This window comes from Apium graveolens, chromosome 1 (assembly GCF_009905375.1).
Source record: "Apium graveolens cultivar Ventura chromosome 1, ASM990537v1, whole genome shotgun sequence".
NCBI lineage: Eukaryota > Viridiplantae > Streptophyta > Magnoliopsida > Apiales > Apiaceae > Apium > Apium graveolens.
Window position 1 is genome coordinate 89,801,072 of NC_133647.1, and position 15,209 is coordinate 89,816,280.

General features: G+C 35.9%; 1 non-coding gene across 1 annotated transcript; it reads right to left on the reverse strand.

The window, feature by feature from the left end:
* Window positions 1-13,515: 13,515 nt before the first annotated feature.
* LOC141683753 (small nucleolar RNA R71) lies at window positions 13,516-13,622 on the reverse strand. Its single transcript, XR_012560428.1, has one exon. It is a non-coding gene; the product is annotated as a small nucleolar RNA R71 (small nucleolar RNA).
* Between the last annotated feature and the right edge of the window lie 1,587 nt (window positions 13,623-15,209).

Consider the following 15,209-nt stretch of genomic DNA (forward strand, 5'->3'; position numbering starts at 1 on the left):
AGTGAGTATAGTCCTCATGTTCTTCTTGATTGCATCAGTTCCCTGGCATCTTGTCTCCAGAGCTTCCCATATCTCCTTTGCAGTCTTGCAATGTATTACCCTGTATGACATGACATTATCAATGGCACTATGCATCAAATGCCTTACCTTTGCATCCTTGGAAATAGATGAGATGTCTTCAGTTGTGTACTAACTTTTCTCCTTTGGTATGGTCTATTCTGGTTGATCAGCAACTACAACAGAGAGCTTGGTAGGCTTATGTGGTCCTTCATTAATTCTGTCAAGGTATTCTGGATCTGTAGCTTCCAGAAATATAGCCATCTTCACTTTCCATATGGGATACTCAGAAGGTCTCATTACGGGAACCCTAATAGTATCATATCAACAGTGGGTTTGAGTCTTTTGAGTTTCTTCAGTTTTGGTGGGCTTGGTTGGAGTTTGTGCTTCTTCAGACATGATTATTTGGATCTTTACTGTATGTGTGTTAACATATAAGTTCTGATACCAATTGTTAGATCACACAACACTGTAGAAGGGGGTTGAATACAGTATTTTCACAATCAAATCGATTTAACATAAGTACGTAACAAAGATCAAGTATATTGAATAAACTCTGTTACAATAAGAACTGTTGTTCTCTCTCAGTGATGAACAAATATCACTAAGAGCTGCTAGGTTACAATGTATAATCTTCTCGATTATGATAACACATATAGTGTAAACCCTAAGTCTGTGTTTATATAGTACACAGTTACAAGATAACTTCTAATTGATATGGAATATAATTTTGTCTCCTAAAATATATCAATCAGATATCTTCTACAAGTCTTCCAGTATTTTAACTCTTTTCATGCATATCTTCTTTTGTTTTAGTCTTGATCTTCTACTGTAAATCAGCTTCCTTCCTTAACTGTAAGTCTTCCCGCACTTAAGTTCTGATATGACCTTAAGTTCTGATATTAAGTTCTGACTTCCAGTAAGTCCTGATATGACCTATTTGTTAAGATCTGAAATCTAAACATGAATCATATTAGACATGATATCTCAAATATATCTAACAGCAAAGCTTATATTACAGAGGGAAAGAGTTGGGATGATTCAAATAATGATGAAGATGAGGAAGTTGGAAACTATGCTCTAATGGCTTTGGAGCAAGGTGAATCATCCTCATCAAAAGCACATGCACCAACTCTTACCACCATTGATTTAAATGTGAATCAATATAAGGAAACTGTTGAAAAGATGAGCATAGAAATGTTTTACATTCACACAAGCATGGTTGCTGCTAATGAAGAAGTTAGCAGATTAACAAAGATAAACGAGAAGCTTGAAAGTGAGAAGCAAGAAACTGAATTATTGTTGGTGGAGCTTGAAGCTTTAAAACAAGAAAATGCATATCTAAAGAACAAGATCAAGTGTGCAAATGAAATTGAAGCAGTGCTAAGGGAGAAGCTGGAAAAGAATGAAGTGAAGATGAAATCTTTCAGAAATGCATCTGAACTGGTTGGACAGTACCATGAGAAGAATAAGCCATGTGCAAAAATTGCTATTGGCCTTGACTATGATGCCATGAATGACAAAAAGAAGATTGTAGGTGACAAAGGGAAAGCAAAGAAAACTTAAAATGCTCCAACATTTTTGAAAGAGGTTAATGCACCTATATTCAAAGCATGTGAAGTCAACTTCAGTGAAGAAGAATTGATTATCAAGAAAGAAATTGCTGATGAGGATAAAGAGAAGAAAACTGAAGAATCAATTCAGTCTTCCAATACTGAAGAGAAGCTTATGAACAAACAAAGTCCCAAGACTCCTGTTAAAGAAACCAAAATCGGAGATGCAAGAAAGAAAAAGAAAAATAGAAATGGAAAAATAGGGATAAAAAAGCAACAATTTTATTTATGTTGCAGATGCTCCAAGAAAGAAATGTGAAAAATGTGGCTATGTGAATCACCTAACTCACCTTTGTAAAAATGCAGTTAGCAAGCCAACTGAAGGAGCTTGCAAATACAATGAAGCAAATATAAATGATCACTACTCATTCTGTGACAAGTTTGACTGCATCCCTTGCAATTTGAAAGTGATGAATAGCTGCTACAAACTGAGAGTAGACCTTAAAGAAACAAGAACTGGATCTACAACAGAAAGGGAAAAAGCTCAACAATCAATGAACTCTATTTTATCTGAAACTAATCATTCTACTTCTGCTAAATCAGTTAACAAGAAGAATTTACCCAACACTGCTTGGGTTGCTAAACACACTTAGAATTTATTGCGTGCAGGGCAAAATGAAGAAAGTCATATGGATCATAGACAGTGGATGTTCCAGACATATGACAGGTAATAAAGCCCTGTTATCACAGTTTGAGGAGAAAGCTGGCCCTTTGGTAACCTTTGGAGACAACAACAAAGGATTCACAATGGGATATGGTAAGATTGTTTCTAAAAATATTGTCATTGATGATGTAACACTGGTAGCTGGTCTTGAAGTGAACCTTCTCAGTGTCAGCCAATTTACAGAAAAAGGATTTGAAGTCTTATTCAACCAAGAAGAATGCACTTTTATCAGCAAGAAAACTGGTGAAGTTGCTCTGAAAGGAGCAAGGAAAGGAAACTTGTTTGTTGCTGATTTTGACTTAACAAATAAGGATGGTGTTTGTTGCTTCTACACCAAGGCATCAGAAGAACAAAGCAAGCTCTGGCATAAAAAGCTGTCTCACCTGAATTTCAAGGCAGCTAACACCTTGGTCAAAAAGGAGTTGGTAAGAGATATGCTTAAACTGGAGTTTTCTCAAGTTGAAGTTTGTGAAGCTTGTCAGAGAGGAAAAATAAAGAGATCAAGTCATAAGTCAAAAACTGTGAATTCTATAAGTACTCATTTGTAACTAATTCATATGGACTTGTTTGGGCCAGTAAATGTCTTATCAATTTCAAGGAACAAATATGCAATATTGATGGTGGATGATTTCTCAAGATACACTTGGGTAGAGTTTATGCACTCTAAAGATGAAACTCCACATATCATAATTGAGCACATCAAGAAGATAGAAAAATAGGCTGAAGATTATAATTATGTGAAAAGATTGAGAAGTGACAGTGGAACAGAATTCAGAAATGCAACATTGAGTGAATTCTGTAAAGGCATTATTCAAGAATTTTCAGCTGCTAGAACACCTCAATCATGTCTAAAAGAAAGTCTACTATGAAGCATCTTCATGTGTTTGGAAGCAAGTGTTACCTTTTGAAAGAAAACTCTGAATATGTGGGAAAATTTTACTCAAAGGTTTTTGAAGCAATTTTCTGGGATATTCACTGGAAAGAACAGCCTACAAAGTTTATGTAATTAATCAAAAAAAAGATTATGGAGAGCACATATGTGACTTTCGATAGTGATTCTGAAGCCCTTGCATTTGAAAACCTCAATATTGATAGTGATTCTGATGGGAAGATTTCAAGCCAATCCAAAAGAATTATATTTGATGGCTGTAAAGAGGATCTTCAGATATTTAAAGGGAACTCCAAACTTGGGACTATGGTATCCTAAGGGAACTGGTTTTGAAGCTGTTGGTTACACATATGTAGATTTTACTGGATACAGGGTTGATAGAAAGAGTACCATTGGAAGCTGTCAATTTCTTGGACAAAGACTTGTATCCTGGTATAGCAAGAAACAACAATTTGTATCAACTTCTACAGCTGAAGTTGGATACATAGATGCAGGAAGTTGTTGTGCTCAAGTGCTTTAGATTAGAAACCAGCTAATGGATTATGGCCCAGTGTTACACAAAATTCCTATTATGTGTGATAATACTAGTGCATATCTACAGTAAGCTAATCCAGTTAATCATTCTAGGACAAAGCACATTGATGTAAGGTACCATTTTATTAGAGAACATGTTACAAATGGTACCATTGAGCTCATTTTTGTTTCAACAAAAAAATAGTTAGCTGACATTTTACTAAACCTTTGGATGAAGCAACTTTCACTAGACTGGTAGGTGAAATTGGAATGCTTAATTCCTCATCCCAAGGCAAGAACTCAGCTAATATCTTGCAGCAGATTAATCTCCAGTAAATCAAAATTAATTTGATTTAATTGGAAATTAACTGAATATGAATTATAGATATTTCAGAAATCTTTGCATATTTGTTATTCAACTTCAACTTGGAAAATTTTCAAATTCTAAGTAAACTGCTCAGTTGTTAATTTACATTCTTAATATGTAAAATTAAAACAAGGCAGAATTATAAAAACCAAAAGTATATAGAGAACTGAGTTCTCGATAAGTCAAAATTGACTTCTCGACAATTCATTTTAGGACTTCTCGAGTGAGTCCTCGGTAAGTCAATTTACTGACTTCTCGAGTGACTTCTCGATAGGCTTAAAAATGACCTATCGATAAGTCCTTGAAGAGTTCTCTAGTAATGATAGTTCACAGAGTTCTCTACAAGTACAATTTTTGACTTATCAATAACTCAGAACTGAAATAATTTAAATTAATAAATTATTTTGATAAAATACTTTTGGAAAAGTTATTCTAATTTTATTTTGAATTTATTCAAATAAAAGTCGGAATTAATTTAGTCCACTTTTTGGACAAACTAGGTATTTATTTGACATCTCGATAAGTCAATTTTGAGTTCTCTATAATAGTAATTTAAAATGACTTCTCGACATGTATTTCATTTCTTAAAAATGACTTCTCGATAGGCCAATTCTAAACATCCTCTTTTGAGTTCTCGACAAGTCAATTTTTTTTACTATAAATACCCAGACTTCTCGATACATACACTTACTTACAACTTTTGAGATCTAAAGTGACCTAGCTTTCAATCCAAAACCGATTTCTCTCTAATTTTCCCTTCTTTCTCACAAATCTCTTTTACCCAATAAAATTCACACTCATATCAATGGCAGCTAACAATCTTGTACCCTTTCTCCCGAAGGAAACCAACTTTCTTGCTTTTCTAGATGCAAATCAAGCACCTGAAGTTTTTCAGTTCTTTGTTAAGTTCCTTCCTGAGACCTACTTTGTAGGTGCTCTAACTGCTAATTCTGTGCTGTATTTAGATGTGCTAAGTGATTTCTGGAACACAGCAACAACCAAGACAGTTGTGCATGAGAATCAAGCTGCAGCTATAGTGATAAACTGCACAATTAAGGGACAACAAGTGGAGATTCTTGAGGATGATGTCAACAAGGCTTTGGGCATTCCCACTGACAATCTAGTGGAGGCTCCAACTCATGATGAGCTGCATGAGTTCATGGACTTTATAAATTATTTTGAGAGGACTAATCTGGCCAGCATGAATAAGAAGTATCTGAGGAGGGAATGGTCATTCCTATTTGACTCTGTGATAAGGGCATTTACTTGCAGAAAGTCAAGATTTCACAACATATCGAGTGTTATCTAGAAACTGGTCTACTCGATGGCTCACAATAAACATATAAATGTAGGACACTACATATTGGAGGAACTGAGCACCAGGTTGACTATGCCATTGGAATTAAGAGGTAAGGAGATCTTTCTGCCTAGATTTATTATGTCAGCTTTAAATTATAAGGTGAATGACATACACATTCTAGAAGATGTGAATAGAACACTAATTGGCAGTTGTAAGAAAGTATCCAAAATTCTATTTGGATCACTTCTTACTAAGAATAAGGTTCCAGTAAGTCTTAAGTTAACATCTTTCATGATTGAAAGATTTAAGACATATCCTTATTCTATGCCAGACATGAGAAGCATTGGTAATCAATCTAGCACATCTATGATCCCTGAACCTGTGGAAGTACAAACACAGGAACACCCACAGGGATCTTCCCAAGCTGCAACCATTCTTTTAAAGCCCTTAGAAGCTAGGAAACCAACCACCTTATCTTCTCAAAATGATGAGGTGAGTAAAAAGAAGAGAAAGGGGATAACCTTAACTGTAGTAACTGAGAGTGGTGAGGACATAACTGAGAAAGAGTCGCCCTTGGTCAAAAGATCCAAAAGGAATAAGAAACCTGAGCTGACCACTCTAGCCACCTCTGCATCCTTCCAACATGATGCAGTTGTAAAAATAACCAGTAGTGAGTCTGCACAGCCAGCACGAGAAGCAATTCAAGTGTATGGTAGGAGAAACAAGGAAGGCACACACTATGAGGACACATCTCTTGAAGACCCCTCATTCATTCTGGGGGAGCTTCCAACACTCACAACTGAGCACCAAATTCTTATGAATCAAATTTCTTCTACTCCAATTCCACTTGATTCTACTTGTCAAGTGCAACAAAAATCAAGTGACTTAGCTCAAAAAACTTTGCTCACCACCCAGATACTCCATTTAGATGGTGAGAGGCTACATGCTGAGGTAGACCTTGATGACACTATAAAAAATATGGGGGATTCATCAGTTATTACTGAAGACCCCATGGATTATTCTAATGCACCTTCATGTGTAAAACAGTCTTCACAGACTGAAAGGTTTGAGGGTAGTACTCCTGAGGGGGAGCTATCTAAATCCTCTCCAATTCAATTGAAGGTTCATCATGTAGGGACAACTCCCCTCACAACCCTAGAAGAAATTGCCTTGGCAGTTGAAGCTAGGAGTACAATTGCCCATGATCCTGTCTTAGGGGAGGCAAGTATAGTACATTCAAGTGCCAGTGTGTTGCAAGACACACAAAGGTTTGAGGCTGGTGTAAATGACAGTAACCTAGTCAAATCCCCTCCAATTCAACTGGAGGTTCCCACTACAAGTGGAGAACAACACACTGTCAAAACCACAGAGCAATCTGTAAGTCAAACTGTGACCCCAGTCATAGGTGTTTCTGATGAACCATCCACCTCACAACCTCAACAACCTCACATACTCTCTCAGTGGCTGCAAGAATCTGCTTCTCAACCAGCTTCTGTAGATGATCTACTAGTAGAGAAGATATCTGGACTGGCCAACATCTCACAGCATCTCCTGACTTCAAATATGAGTAACCAGGACTATCAAGCTATTATGCTTGCTTACAATAAAGAGGTTGAGGAGCAAAAGGAGAAAATTGCTAATGATGCTAAGCAAGATGGAAATATGGATGCATGGCTATCTGATGATTTTTCCTTGGAGATGAATCAAGTTCTGGCTAGATTCAGAGAAGAGTATGTTACTATTCTGGGCAGCAATACAAAAGACTTGAGTCCAGAAGATTTTTATGATGCCATCACAGATGTATACAAAGCTCAGCTCAAAGCATTTTATCTGTTTAGTAAGGCTCTTGAAATCAAGCTTGCTGGCCATAACGACAGAATCAGAAAACTGGTGAATGAGAAAATGGACAAGATCATACCATCTCAAGAGCAGATCTCTACTAAATTCAAGCATTTTACTGAGCAAATGGCTAGGATGGATCTTGCCTTTATTGAGAAGGAAGTCAAAAACCTCAAACTATCTTTCGTCAATCTCCATACAGTGGTCCAGCAATAAATTACTCACTCAAATGAGACCAAGGTCCAGCTGGATCAACTTCACCAGAGCAGATATAAGCCTTCAACTTTGCTAATGGAAGGGATCAAACAGGTTTTGGAAGAACACTTTGGCACATCTAGCAGCTCTTATCATCCTGGATCCACTACAACAAATCTGCAAATTCAGTCTCTACAAGATCAAGTCACAACATTGCAAGACTCCAACTCTTCTCTCACTGCACAAGTTCAGGCCTTGACATCTCTTGTCAAGAGTCAACAAACAGATATCCAAACCCTGGTGGACTCACATAAGCATCTTCAAATGCAGAATTCTATAGCTTTGGGAGCCATAATGGGTAAACTCAACATACCACTACCTTCTTTGCCTGAACAAGTAAGGCCTGAAATCCCTACTCCCCTTCTAATTCCTGTCAACAAGACTAAGGGGGAGAAAGAGGCTAGGTTGACACGATCAAGGTCATCTAAATAGCAAGTCCAAGGTGCTGAAAAGAAATGTAAAGAAGTTGATCTTGACATGGAGAGACTTATTAGGGCTGCTAAAGGACCTAGTCTAAGCAGAGAGTTTGATGAACTACTCACAGCTTTAAAAGCTTCTCTCAATAATAATCACTTCACATACAAGAAGGCCCTGGACAAGACAATTAATTTCATAAGAGTGATCATAGTCAATCAGGACAACTTTTTGCATAATAGGATAGTGATCAATGTAAATGACTCAGGGACAGACAGATGTATGCAAGTGTCTCTCAATTACCTTGTCTCAAGAAGGGCAACTGAATTAGATATCTTCATCAACAAAGTCAAAGTTATAACTCATGAAGATACCTTGCTATTAACTGAATTGAGGAATGCTCAAATGGTTGTTTTTCCTAAAGCATATCTACAACCAAGCAAGGGTATAAGATACATTTGTCCAAACACCAATCACTTCAAACATTTTCAGATCCCCAAACAATGTGTCATGAGCAACAAAAATCTTATCATGATCCTAGAAACTAGCTTAAGAGCTAAGAAAAACAAGAACAATGATGATATGGAATGATAAAGCTACCGAGGAGATTTCTGGACAATGTAGAAGCCAACTTGCCCAAAACACAAATCAACAAGGATGACTTGGATGATGATGAGCAGAAGAAAGGTGATTAAAATCCTTCTAGCTCAAATCCAAGTCAGTCCAGTAAGCCATCTGGCAGCAAGGGTGGAGAGAAGAAGAAGGAGGATGACAAGAAAGATGAAGAAAGGAAGAGAAGAGGTGAGAGGAAGAGAATGAAGCCTCATGATGATTCAGAAACTCAGAAAACCCTAAAAATCCAAACACAACCAAGTCAAACCTCAGCTCAACCTACAACATTAACTATCTCAAACATCAAACCACCTTAAATCTCAAAGCCAAAATTTCCGTACAAACAAACAACCAACTCCTTCCTAAAAATTTCAATCACCTCAAGCCAAACTAAGCTCAAGAAAATGACAACCCTACCTTTAGCTAAACCATCACTAAAATTCAAGCTCAAATCTGTTGGGAGAAAACCTAAGAAAGTAAAGTCTACAAAGAAAGAAGAAGTCACTGAAAGAGCCATCTGGAATTATTTTAAAAAGTCTGACTTTCTACCTCTAAATTGGTGCACCTTAGATGAAGACAATTTCCAACATCTAGCTGAGGAAATTGTTAGAGTTTGGATTGTATCCCTGAGAGAAGTTAGAATTTATTTTAAGGATGGTACATTCACTCTTCTTGGAAAAAACTTATTGGATTCTTTGTCTCCTACAGAAATTAAGAGAGTGATAAGTTTGTTAAAGGACAAGGATACTGCTACAAGGGCATGGAGATTAGCTCTAGCTGAATGATTGATTGTAAGGGAGGAAATAAAGAAAAAAAATGAGGCTAAAGCTGAAGAAAGAAGAAGGAGGCATGATGAAGAAATAGATATGTACATAAAAAGATCCGAAGAATTGAAAGCAAAAATGAATGAGCAAAATTTCCAAAGATGGGAGATTTCTAAACATTAAAGCTGGTGGATTCTCAAGATTCTGCATAGAGTTTCTAGAAAATGGTTATCCTAAGGCAGCAAGAAAAAACTTGTAGAAGCTCTAACTGGAACACCTATCATAGAAGAACTTGAAATTATTGACCACTTGAAGGATAAACTTAGAGAAGAAGCAGACACAAAAACTGTCTTTACCTGATACTTGTAACCATTGAACATTGTGAATCTTATGTTGTACAAGTTGTAATTCTATCAAGCTTTATGTATTAATTTTATCTTTCATCATTTTAAACTTGGGGTTAGTCTTGTTAACAGGCATGAATTTGTGTTAAGCAATCTTCTCACAAATTGGGGGAGATTGTTGTGCAAGACATTCTTGTATCTCAACAAGACTAAGTCATATTGATAACCCTAAGTAAGTTGTATTGTTATCTTAATTTGTATTTTGTACTTGTAACACTTAAAGTCTGTAAAAATGCAAAGGAGCATACAGAAGTCTTTTTCCCGAAGCAGTATCAAGCCTAAGGATTCTATCTGGAAGAAGATCAAGAAGATCATGCCTCAGAAGAATTTTGAAGAAGCCTGGAGTTGAATAAATCTGTTTGGATAAAAATACTCTAAGTCAGGATCTCTACAAGTCAAAGATTTAATGTTATAGAGAACTCATTAGAGAACTCCAAATGACTTATCGAGAAGTTAGGAAAGCTACTAGAGAACTCAGTGAGATATCGACAAGTCAAGAAGACATGAAGATTGGAGATATCGACAAGTCATTTCTTCACTAGAGAACTCAGAGTTATTGATAAGTCTACATTCATTAGAGAACTATGAGTTATCGATAAGTCAAAGTCCACTAGAGAACTCAGAGATATCGATAAGTCAAAATTCACTAGAGAACTCTAAGTTTTCGACAAGACAAAGTGAAGACATGATGCTGAGAGATCTCGACAAGCTAAAGTTTCATTCGAGAACTCAGAGACCTCTATAAGTCAAATTCACTAGAGCATTAGAGATCTCGATAAGTTATTATACTTATCGAGATGTCAAGATCTCTATGTGCCTAATTGGAGATCTCGAGTAAAATTCTCAAAGTACAAATTCACAGACCAATTCAATATTCAAGATTAACAATCAAAAAACAATCCAAACAGCTAGATTGACAAGTCTACACAAAGCAGCTTGAAGAATGTGCAAAATCAGTGGTGAAGATTAACTGACATAGGAAGATTAAAATTATCACAGGATGCTAAAGATATGCTAAGCCAGAAATGGAAGATCTATTTTTCTATAAATAGAAATGACAAGTGACGGTTTAGAAAAACTAATAGCATGTCTTATTGTACACTGTGTAAATCAGCAATTAACTGAATTATAAAGTTAACATTGGTCCTTTAGTCAGTTGTAACAATTAAGATCAAATTTCTTGTAACACTCTCAAGGAGAAGCTAAGCTCTTTATTAACAAAGAGCCTAGAAATTTTATAGCAAAACAGTCTTAATTTAAATATAAAATTAAGTGAGTTTTGAAGATTTGTGTTCTTTATTTTCTGCAAGCTTTATTTCTGCATGAACACATTTTACTACAATATTTAATTTACTTTGTTCAACCATAAACATTCAAAAAAGCCCAAAAACAGTAAAACACATTCACCCCCCTATGTGTGTTATTCATTTCCTAACACCCTTGCTGTTTGCCGATGACAACTTCTTGTTTTTCAAGGCATTTACGGAGGAAGCATATATGGTGAAAAGTATTCTTAATGCATATGAGGGTGTTTCAGGTCAAGCAGTGAATTACTCGAAGTCTGGTATTTTTTTTAGCTCAAATGTTAGACGTGACAAACAACTAAAAATCTCAGGGGTGCTGGGAGTTTATGGTAACATCTCTAATAGCTATTACCTGGGACTTCCTTCATTAATTGGGAGATCTAAGAAGAAAGTATTTGGTTTTTTGAAGGAGAAAGTTTGCAAACGTATTGAAAGTTATAGATATAAATCAATTTCTAGGGCGGGGAAGACTGTTTTAATCAGGAATGTGGCTCAGTCAATTCCTTTTTATGCTATGACGTGTTTTCTGCTTCCTAAGTCGCTATATCAAGAGATTGAAAGATTCTTTAACCCATATTGGTGGAGCTCAGGGGCAAGCCTAAGTTCTGGGATTAAATGGCAATCATGGGAGGCTTGATAAGATATATATTTATATATATTTTATATAATTTTATTCCTCATATTTATTATATTTTATATTGATTTGGTTTTTATTTATTGGACTTTAATATTTTATTGTAGGAAGCAAGAAAATCCTAAATTTGGATGGATTGGAGAATTAGAGTTTAATTTGAGATTTATTAGAAGGAAATTCAGATTTGTTGGACTACATGCGTGTAATTCACTGTTTGGGCCATATCTTAGGTTCTAGAAGTCAGAATTGGACGATTTAATAGCCCACGTGAAGCTAGAGGAATTTTCTTTCATTCTACAGAGGTCCAAGTATCAAATTACAACCGGTGCGGCCCAGAATTATTGGAAAAAAGTCAGCTGCGAATTTTCCTTAGAAACCCAATTAGTTTAGGAAACGTACTTGTATTTTTTCCTAGAAGTATTAAAAGACTTCTATTAGATATACAGATACATATGTATACAGGGGGGGACTGCATTTTTTCTTGTAAAAAGATTAAAGGTTTTCTTCTCTATTATCATCAATATCAATTATGTGTTCTTATTATATTATGTGTTTTGTTAATCTAGTTATGTGTGAGTAGATTCTTAAATCTAGGGTTAAGTTGAACCATAGTTATGATTGATGCATGATTTTCCCAATACTTCCCCCCAATTTAGTTATATTACATGCTCTTGCTTATTGAGTTGTGTTTAATTAACAATCACATGTCAGACGTGATTATGTGTATTATTTGAACCCAATATCTATTTATCAGCGAAAGTTGTATTTAGGTGGTTGTGATTACTCCAATAAGGACATGAACTTCTCCATAAAAATAGGTAGAACGGATTGTTAGGAATTTAGGATGATGTGTTTAATATCTCTAAATTGCATGATACCATGAAAATAGGCTTGATTGTATTTTAGAGAAGCCATTAATACTCGAGAGAGGTTATTGGTATTTTTAGGGCGTATCTTTCCTCTTGAGTAGTATATGAATGATTTAGGGTGGGAAATCATAATTGCATTGATTCATGCTAGTGGGGATACTTAACTCTGGATGCTTTTAGTTATTTGATTAATAAAACATATTTGCTCTAGTATAATTTTAGTTAAACAATCTCTCAATTTTTATTGTGTTACTTGTTTAGTTAAATCGAGTCAAAAATTACTAGTGATTGGTACATTTGTCTCTGTGGGATCGACTCTGACTTACCCTACTACATAGTTAGAAGGATTTGTTAGGAATTATTATTTGATAGGCACGCGACAGCCTTGTCAAATTTTTGGCACCGCTGCCGGGGACAAAGCTGTATTAGATTAGTAAATTTTTGAGTTAGTTTAGCTAAGTCTTTTAGTCGTGTGCTTTGGCTATTATTCCCTTGTTATTTGATATTGGGTTTCTAGTTTTCTTTTTGCATGCAAACTCGAAGTTCGGGTACTGAAAACTTGATTGATTTTAATCCTGAAATTGAAGCTACAACAAGAAGACAAGCAGGTGCACGAAGAAAACAAAAAGACAAGGAAGTTATGGGTGAACCAGCTAAAGCTCTCAATGAACAGGGTATGCCAGATACTAAGGGCGTACTCTCCATTATTCTCAGACAACAGTCACTGCTACCCACTTTGAAATCAAGCCTCAATTCATCCAATTCATCTCCAATGATTATTTCGCAGGATTGTCCATTGAAAATCATGTTGATCATCTTGAGAGTTTTCTGGAGAAGTGTGATACGATAAAATTGACTAATATTAGTGATGATGTGATAAAGCCGCGATTATTTCCATTCTCTCTTCGAGATGCAGCAAAAGATTGGTTGAAAGATGAAGTGCCAAACAAGTTCACTACTTGGGAAGGTTTAGCAAAGGCCTTTCTACTCAAATTTTTCAGTAAGAAGAAGACTATAAAGCTTAAGAACGCCATATCTAACTTTCATCAAGATGATGAGGAGTCTCTTCATGATGCTTAAAAAAAATATAAAAGGCTTCAGAGATAATGTCCTCATCATGGCATTCCTAACTGGTTGTTGATCCATACATTCTACAATGGGTTAACACAAGAATTCTGAATTTTTGTTGATGCTGCTTTTGGTGGATCTATTATGAAGAAGAACACTGAGGATGGGAAAGCTTTGTTAGATGATATGGCGTCTAATGCTAACTATCCGTACAGTGATAAAAATCATCCTAAGAAGGGAGGTAAGTATGATGTTGATGCTCTAACCATGTTGAATACTACTATGCAGGAAATGGTGAAGAAGATTGAGCAATTGGATTCTAGAACTTCATCTACAGTTGCTTCATGCGAGATTTGTGGTGTAATTGGACATACTCAAAATATTTGTCAGTTCAATCCCTCTGGATTAGAAATGGAATAAGCAAATGTCCTTTACAACCAAAATCAAAGGCAACAGTAGAATCCTTACTCTAACACGTACAATCCAGGTTGGAGAGATCATCCTAATTTTTCCTACAGAAATACTCAGGCTCAAGCTCAACTTCCACCCACTCAGCCCCAAAAATCTAACTGTGAAAATCTTTTAGAAGGATTTATCTCTACACAGTCAAAGAAGAATGATAATTTTGATGCAAATATCAATGAGATAAAGGCTCACAACAAGTTGATGGAAAATTCGATTACTCAAATTGCTCAGCAGTTGAGCCAACTCAACAAGTCTTTAGGCCAACTTCCTGGCCAAACTGAACAACCACAAAAAGGTCATATCAATGTCGAACTCTGAGAAGCGTAAAAGAATTGCCAGAACGAGATTTCAAGTTGAGCAAAAATATCGTGAATGCTAAAAATCAAGAAGATGACACTACAGCTGAAAAAGTGATCGAAGAAGAGGCAGTAAAAGAAGAGAAGAAGGAACCTGTTGTTGCTCCTATTAAACCGTATGTGCCTCCTGTTCCTTTTCCACAAAGGTTGGCACAAGCTAAACTTGAGAAAAAGTATGGTAAATTTTTTGAAATTCTGCAGAAGCTGCACATTAATATTCCATTCATGGATGCTTTATCAGAGATGCCTTTATACACAAAATTTCTAAAAGATATATTGTCAAGGAAGATGAAGATTGAAGAAAGTTCCACTATCACATTAACGGCAAAGTGTAGTGCCATCTTGCAGAATCATCTTCCTAAAAAGTTAGGGGATCCAGGTAGCTACTCAATTCCTGTCAAACTAGGGGATGTTGAAATCAAAAGAGCTTTTTGTGATCTTGGAGCAAGTGTCAGTTTAATGCCATTATCAATCTGTGACAAGCTTCAGATAGGTGAACTGAAACCCACACGTATCTCTCTACAATTGGCAGACAGAACTGTAAAATATCCTCTTAGGGTACTTGAATATGTTCCTCTCAAGGTTGGTAAATTTTATATTCCATGTGATTTTGTTATCATGAAGATAGAAGAAGATGAAAATATTCCAATCATTCTTGGGAGACCTTTCTTAGCTACTGCTGGAGCTATAATTGACATGAAGAATGGAAGAATTTCTTTTCAAGTATGAGAAGAGTGGATGGAATTTAAGCTCCAAAACACAATGAGACACCCTTCTATGGATGAGACAATAAACCGGGTGGATGCTCTAGAAGAAGTGATT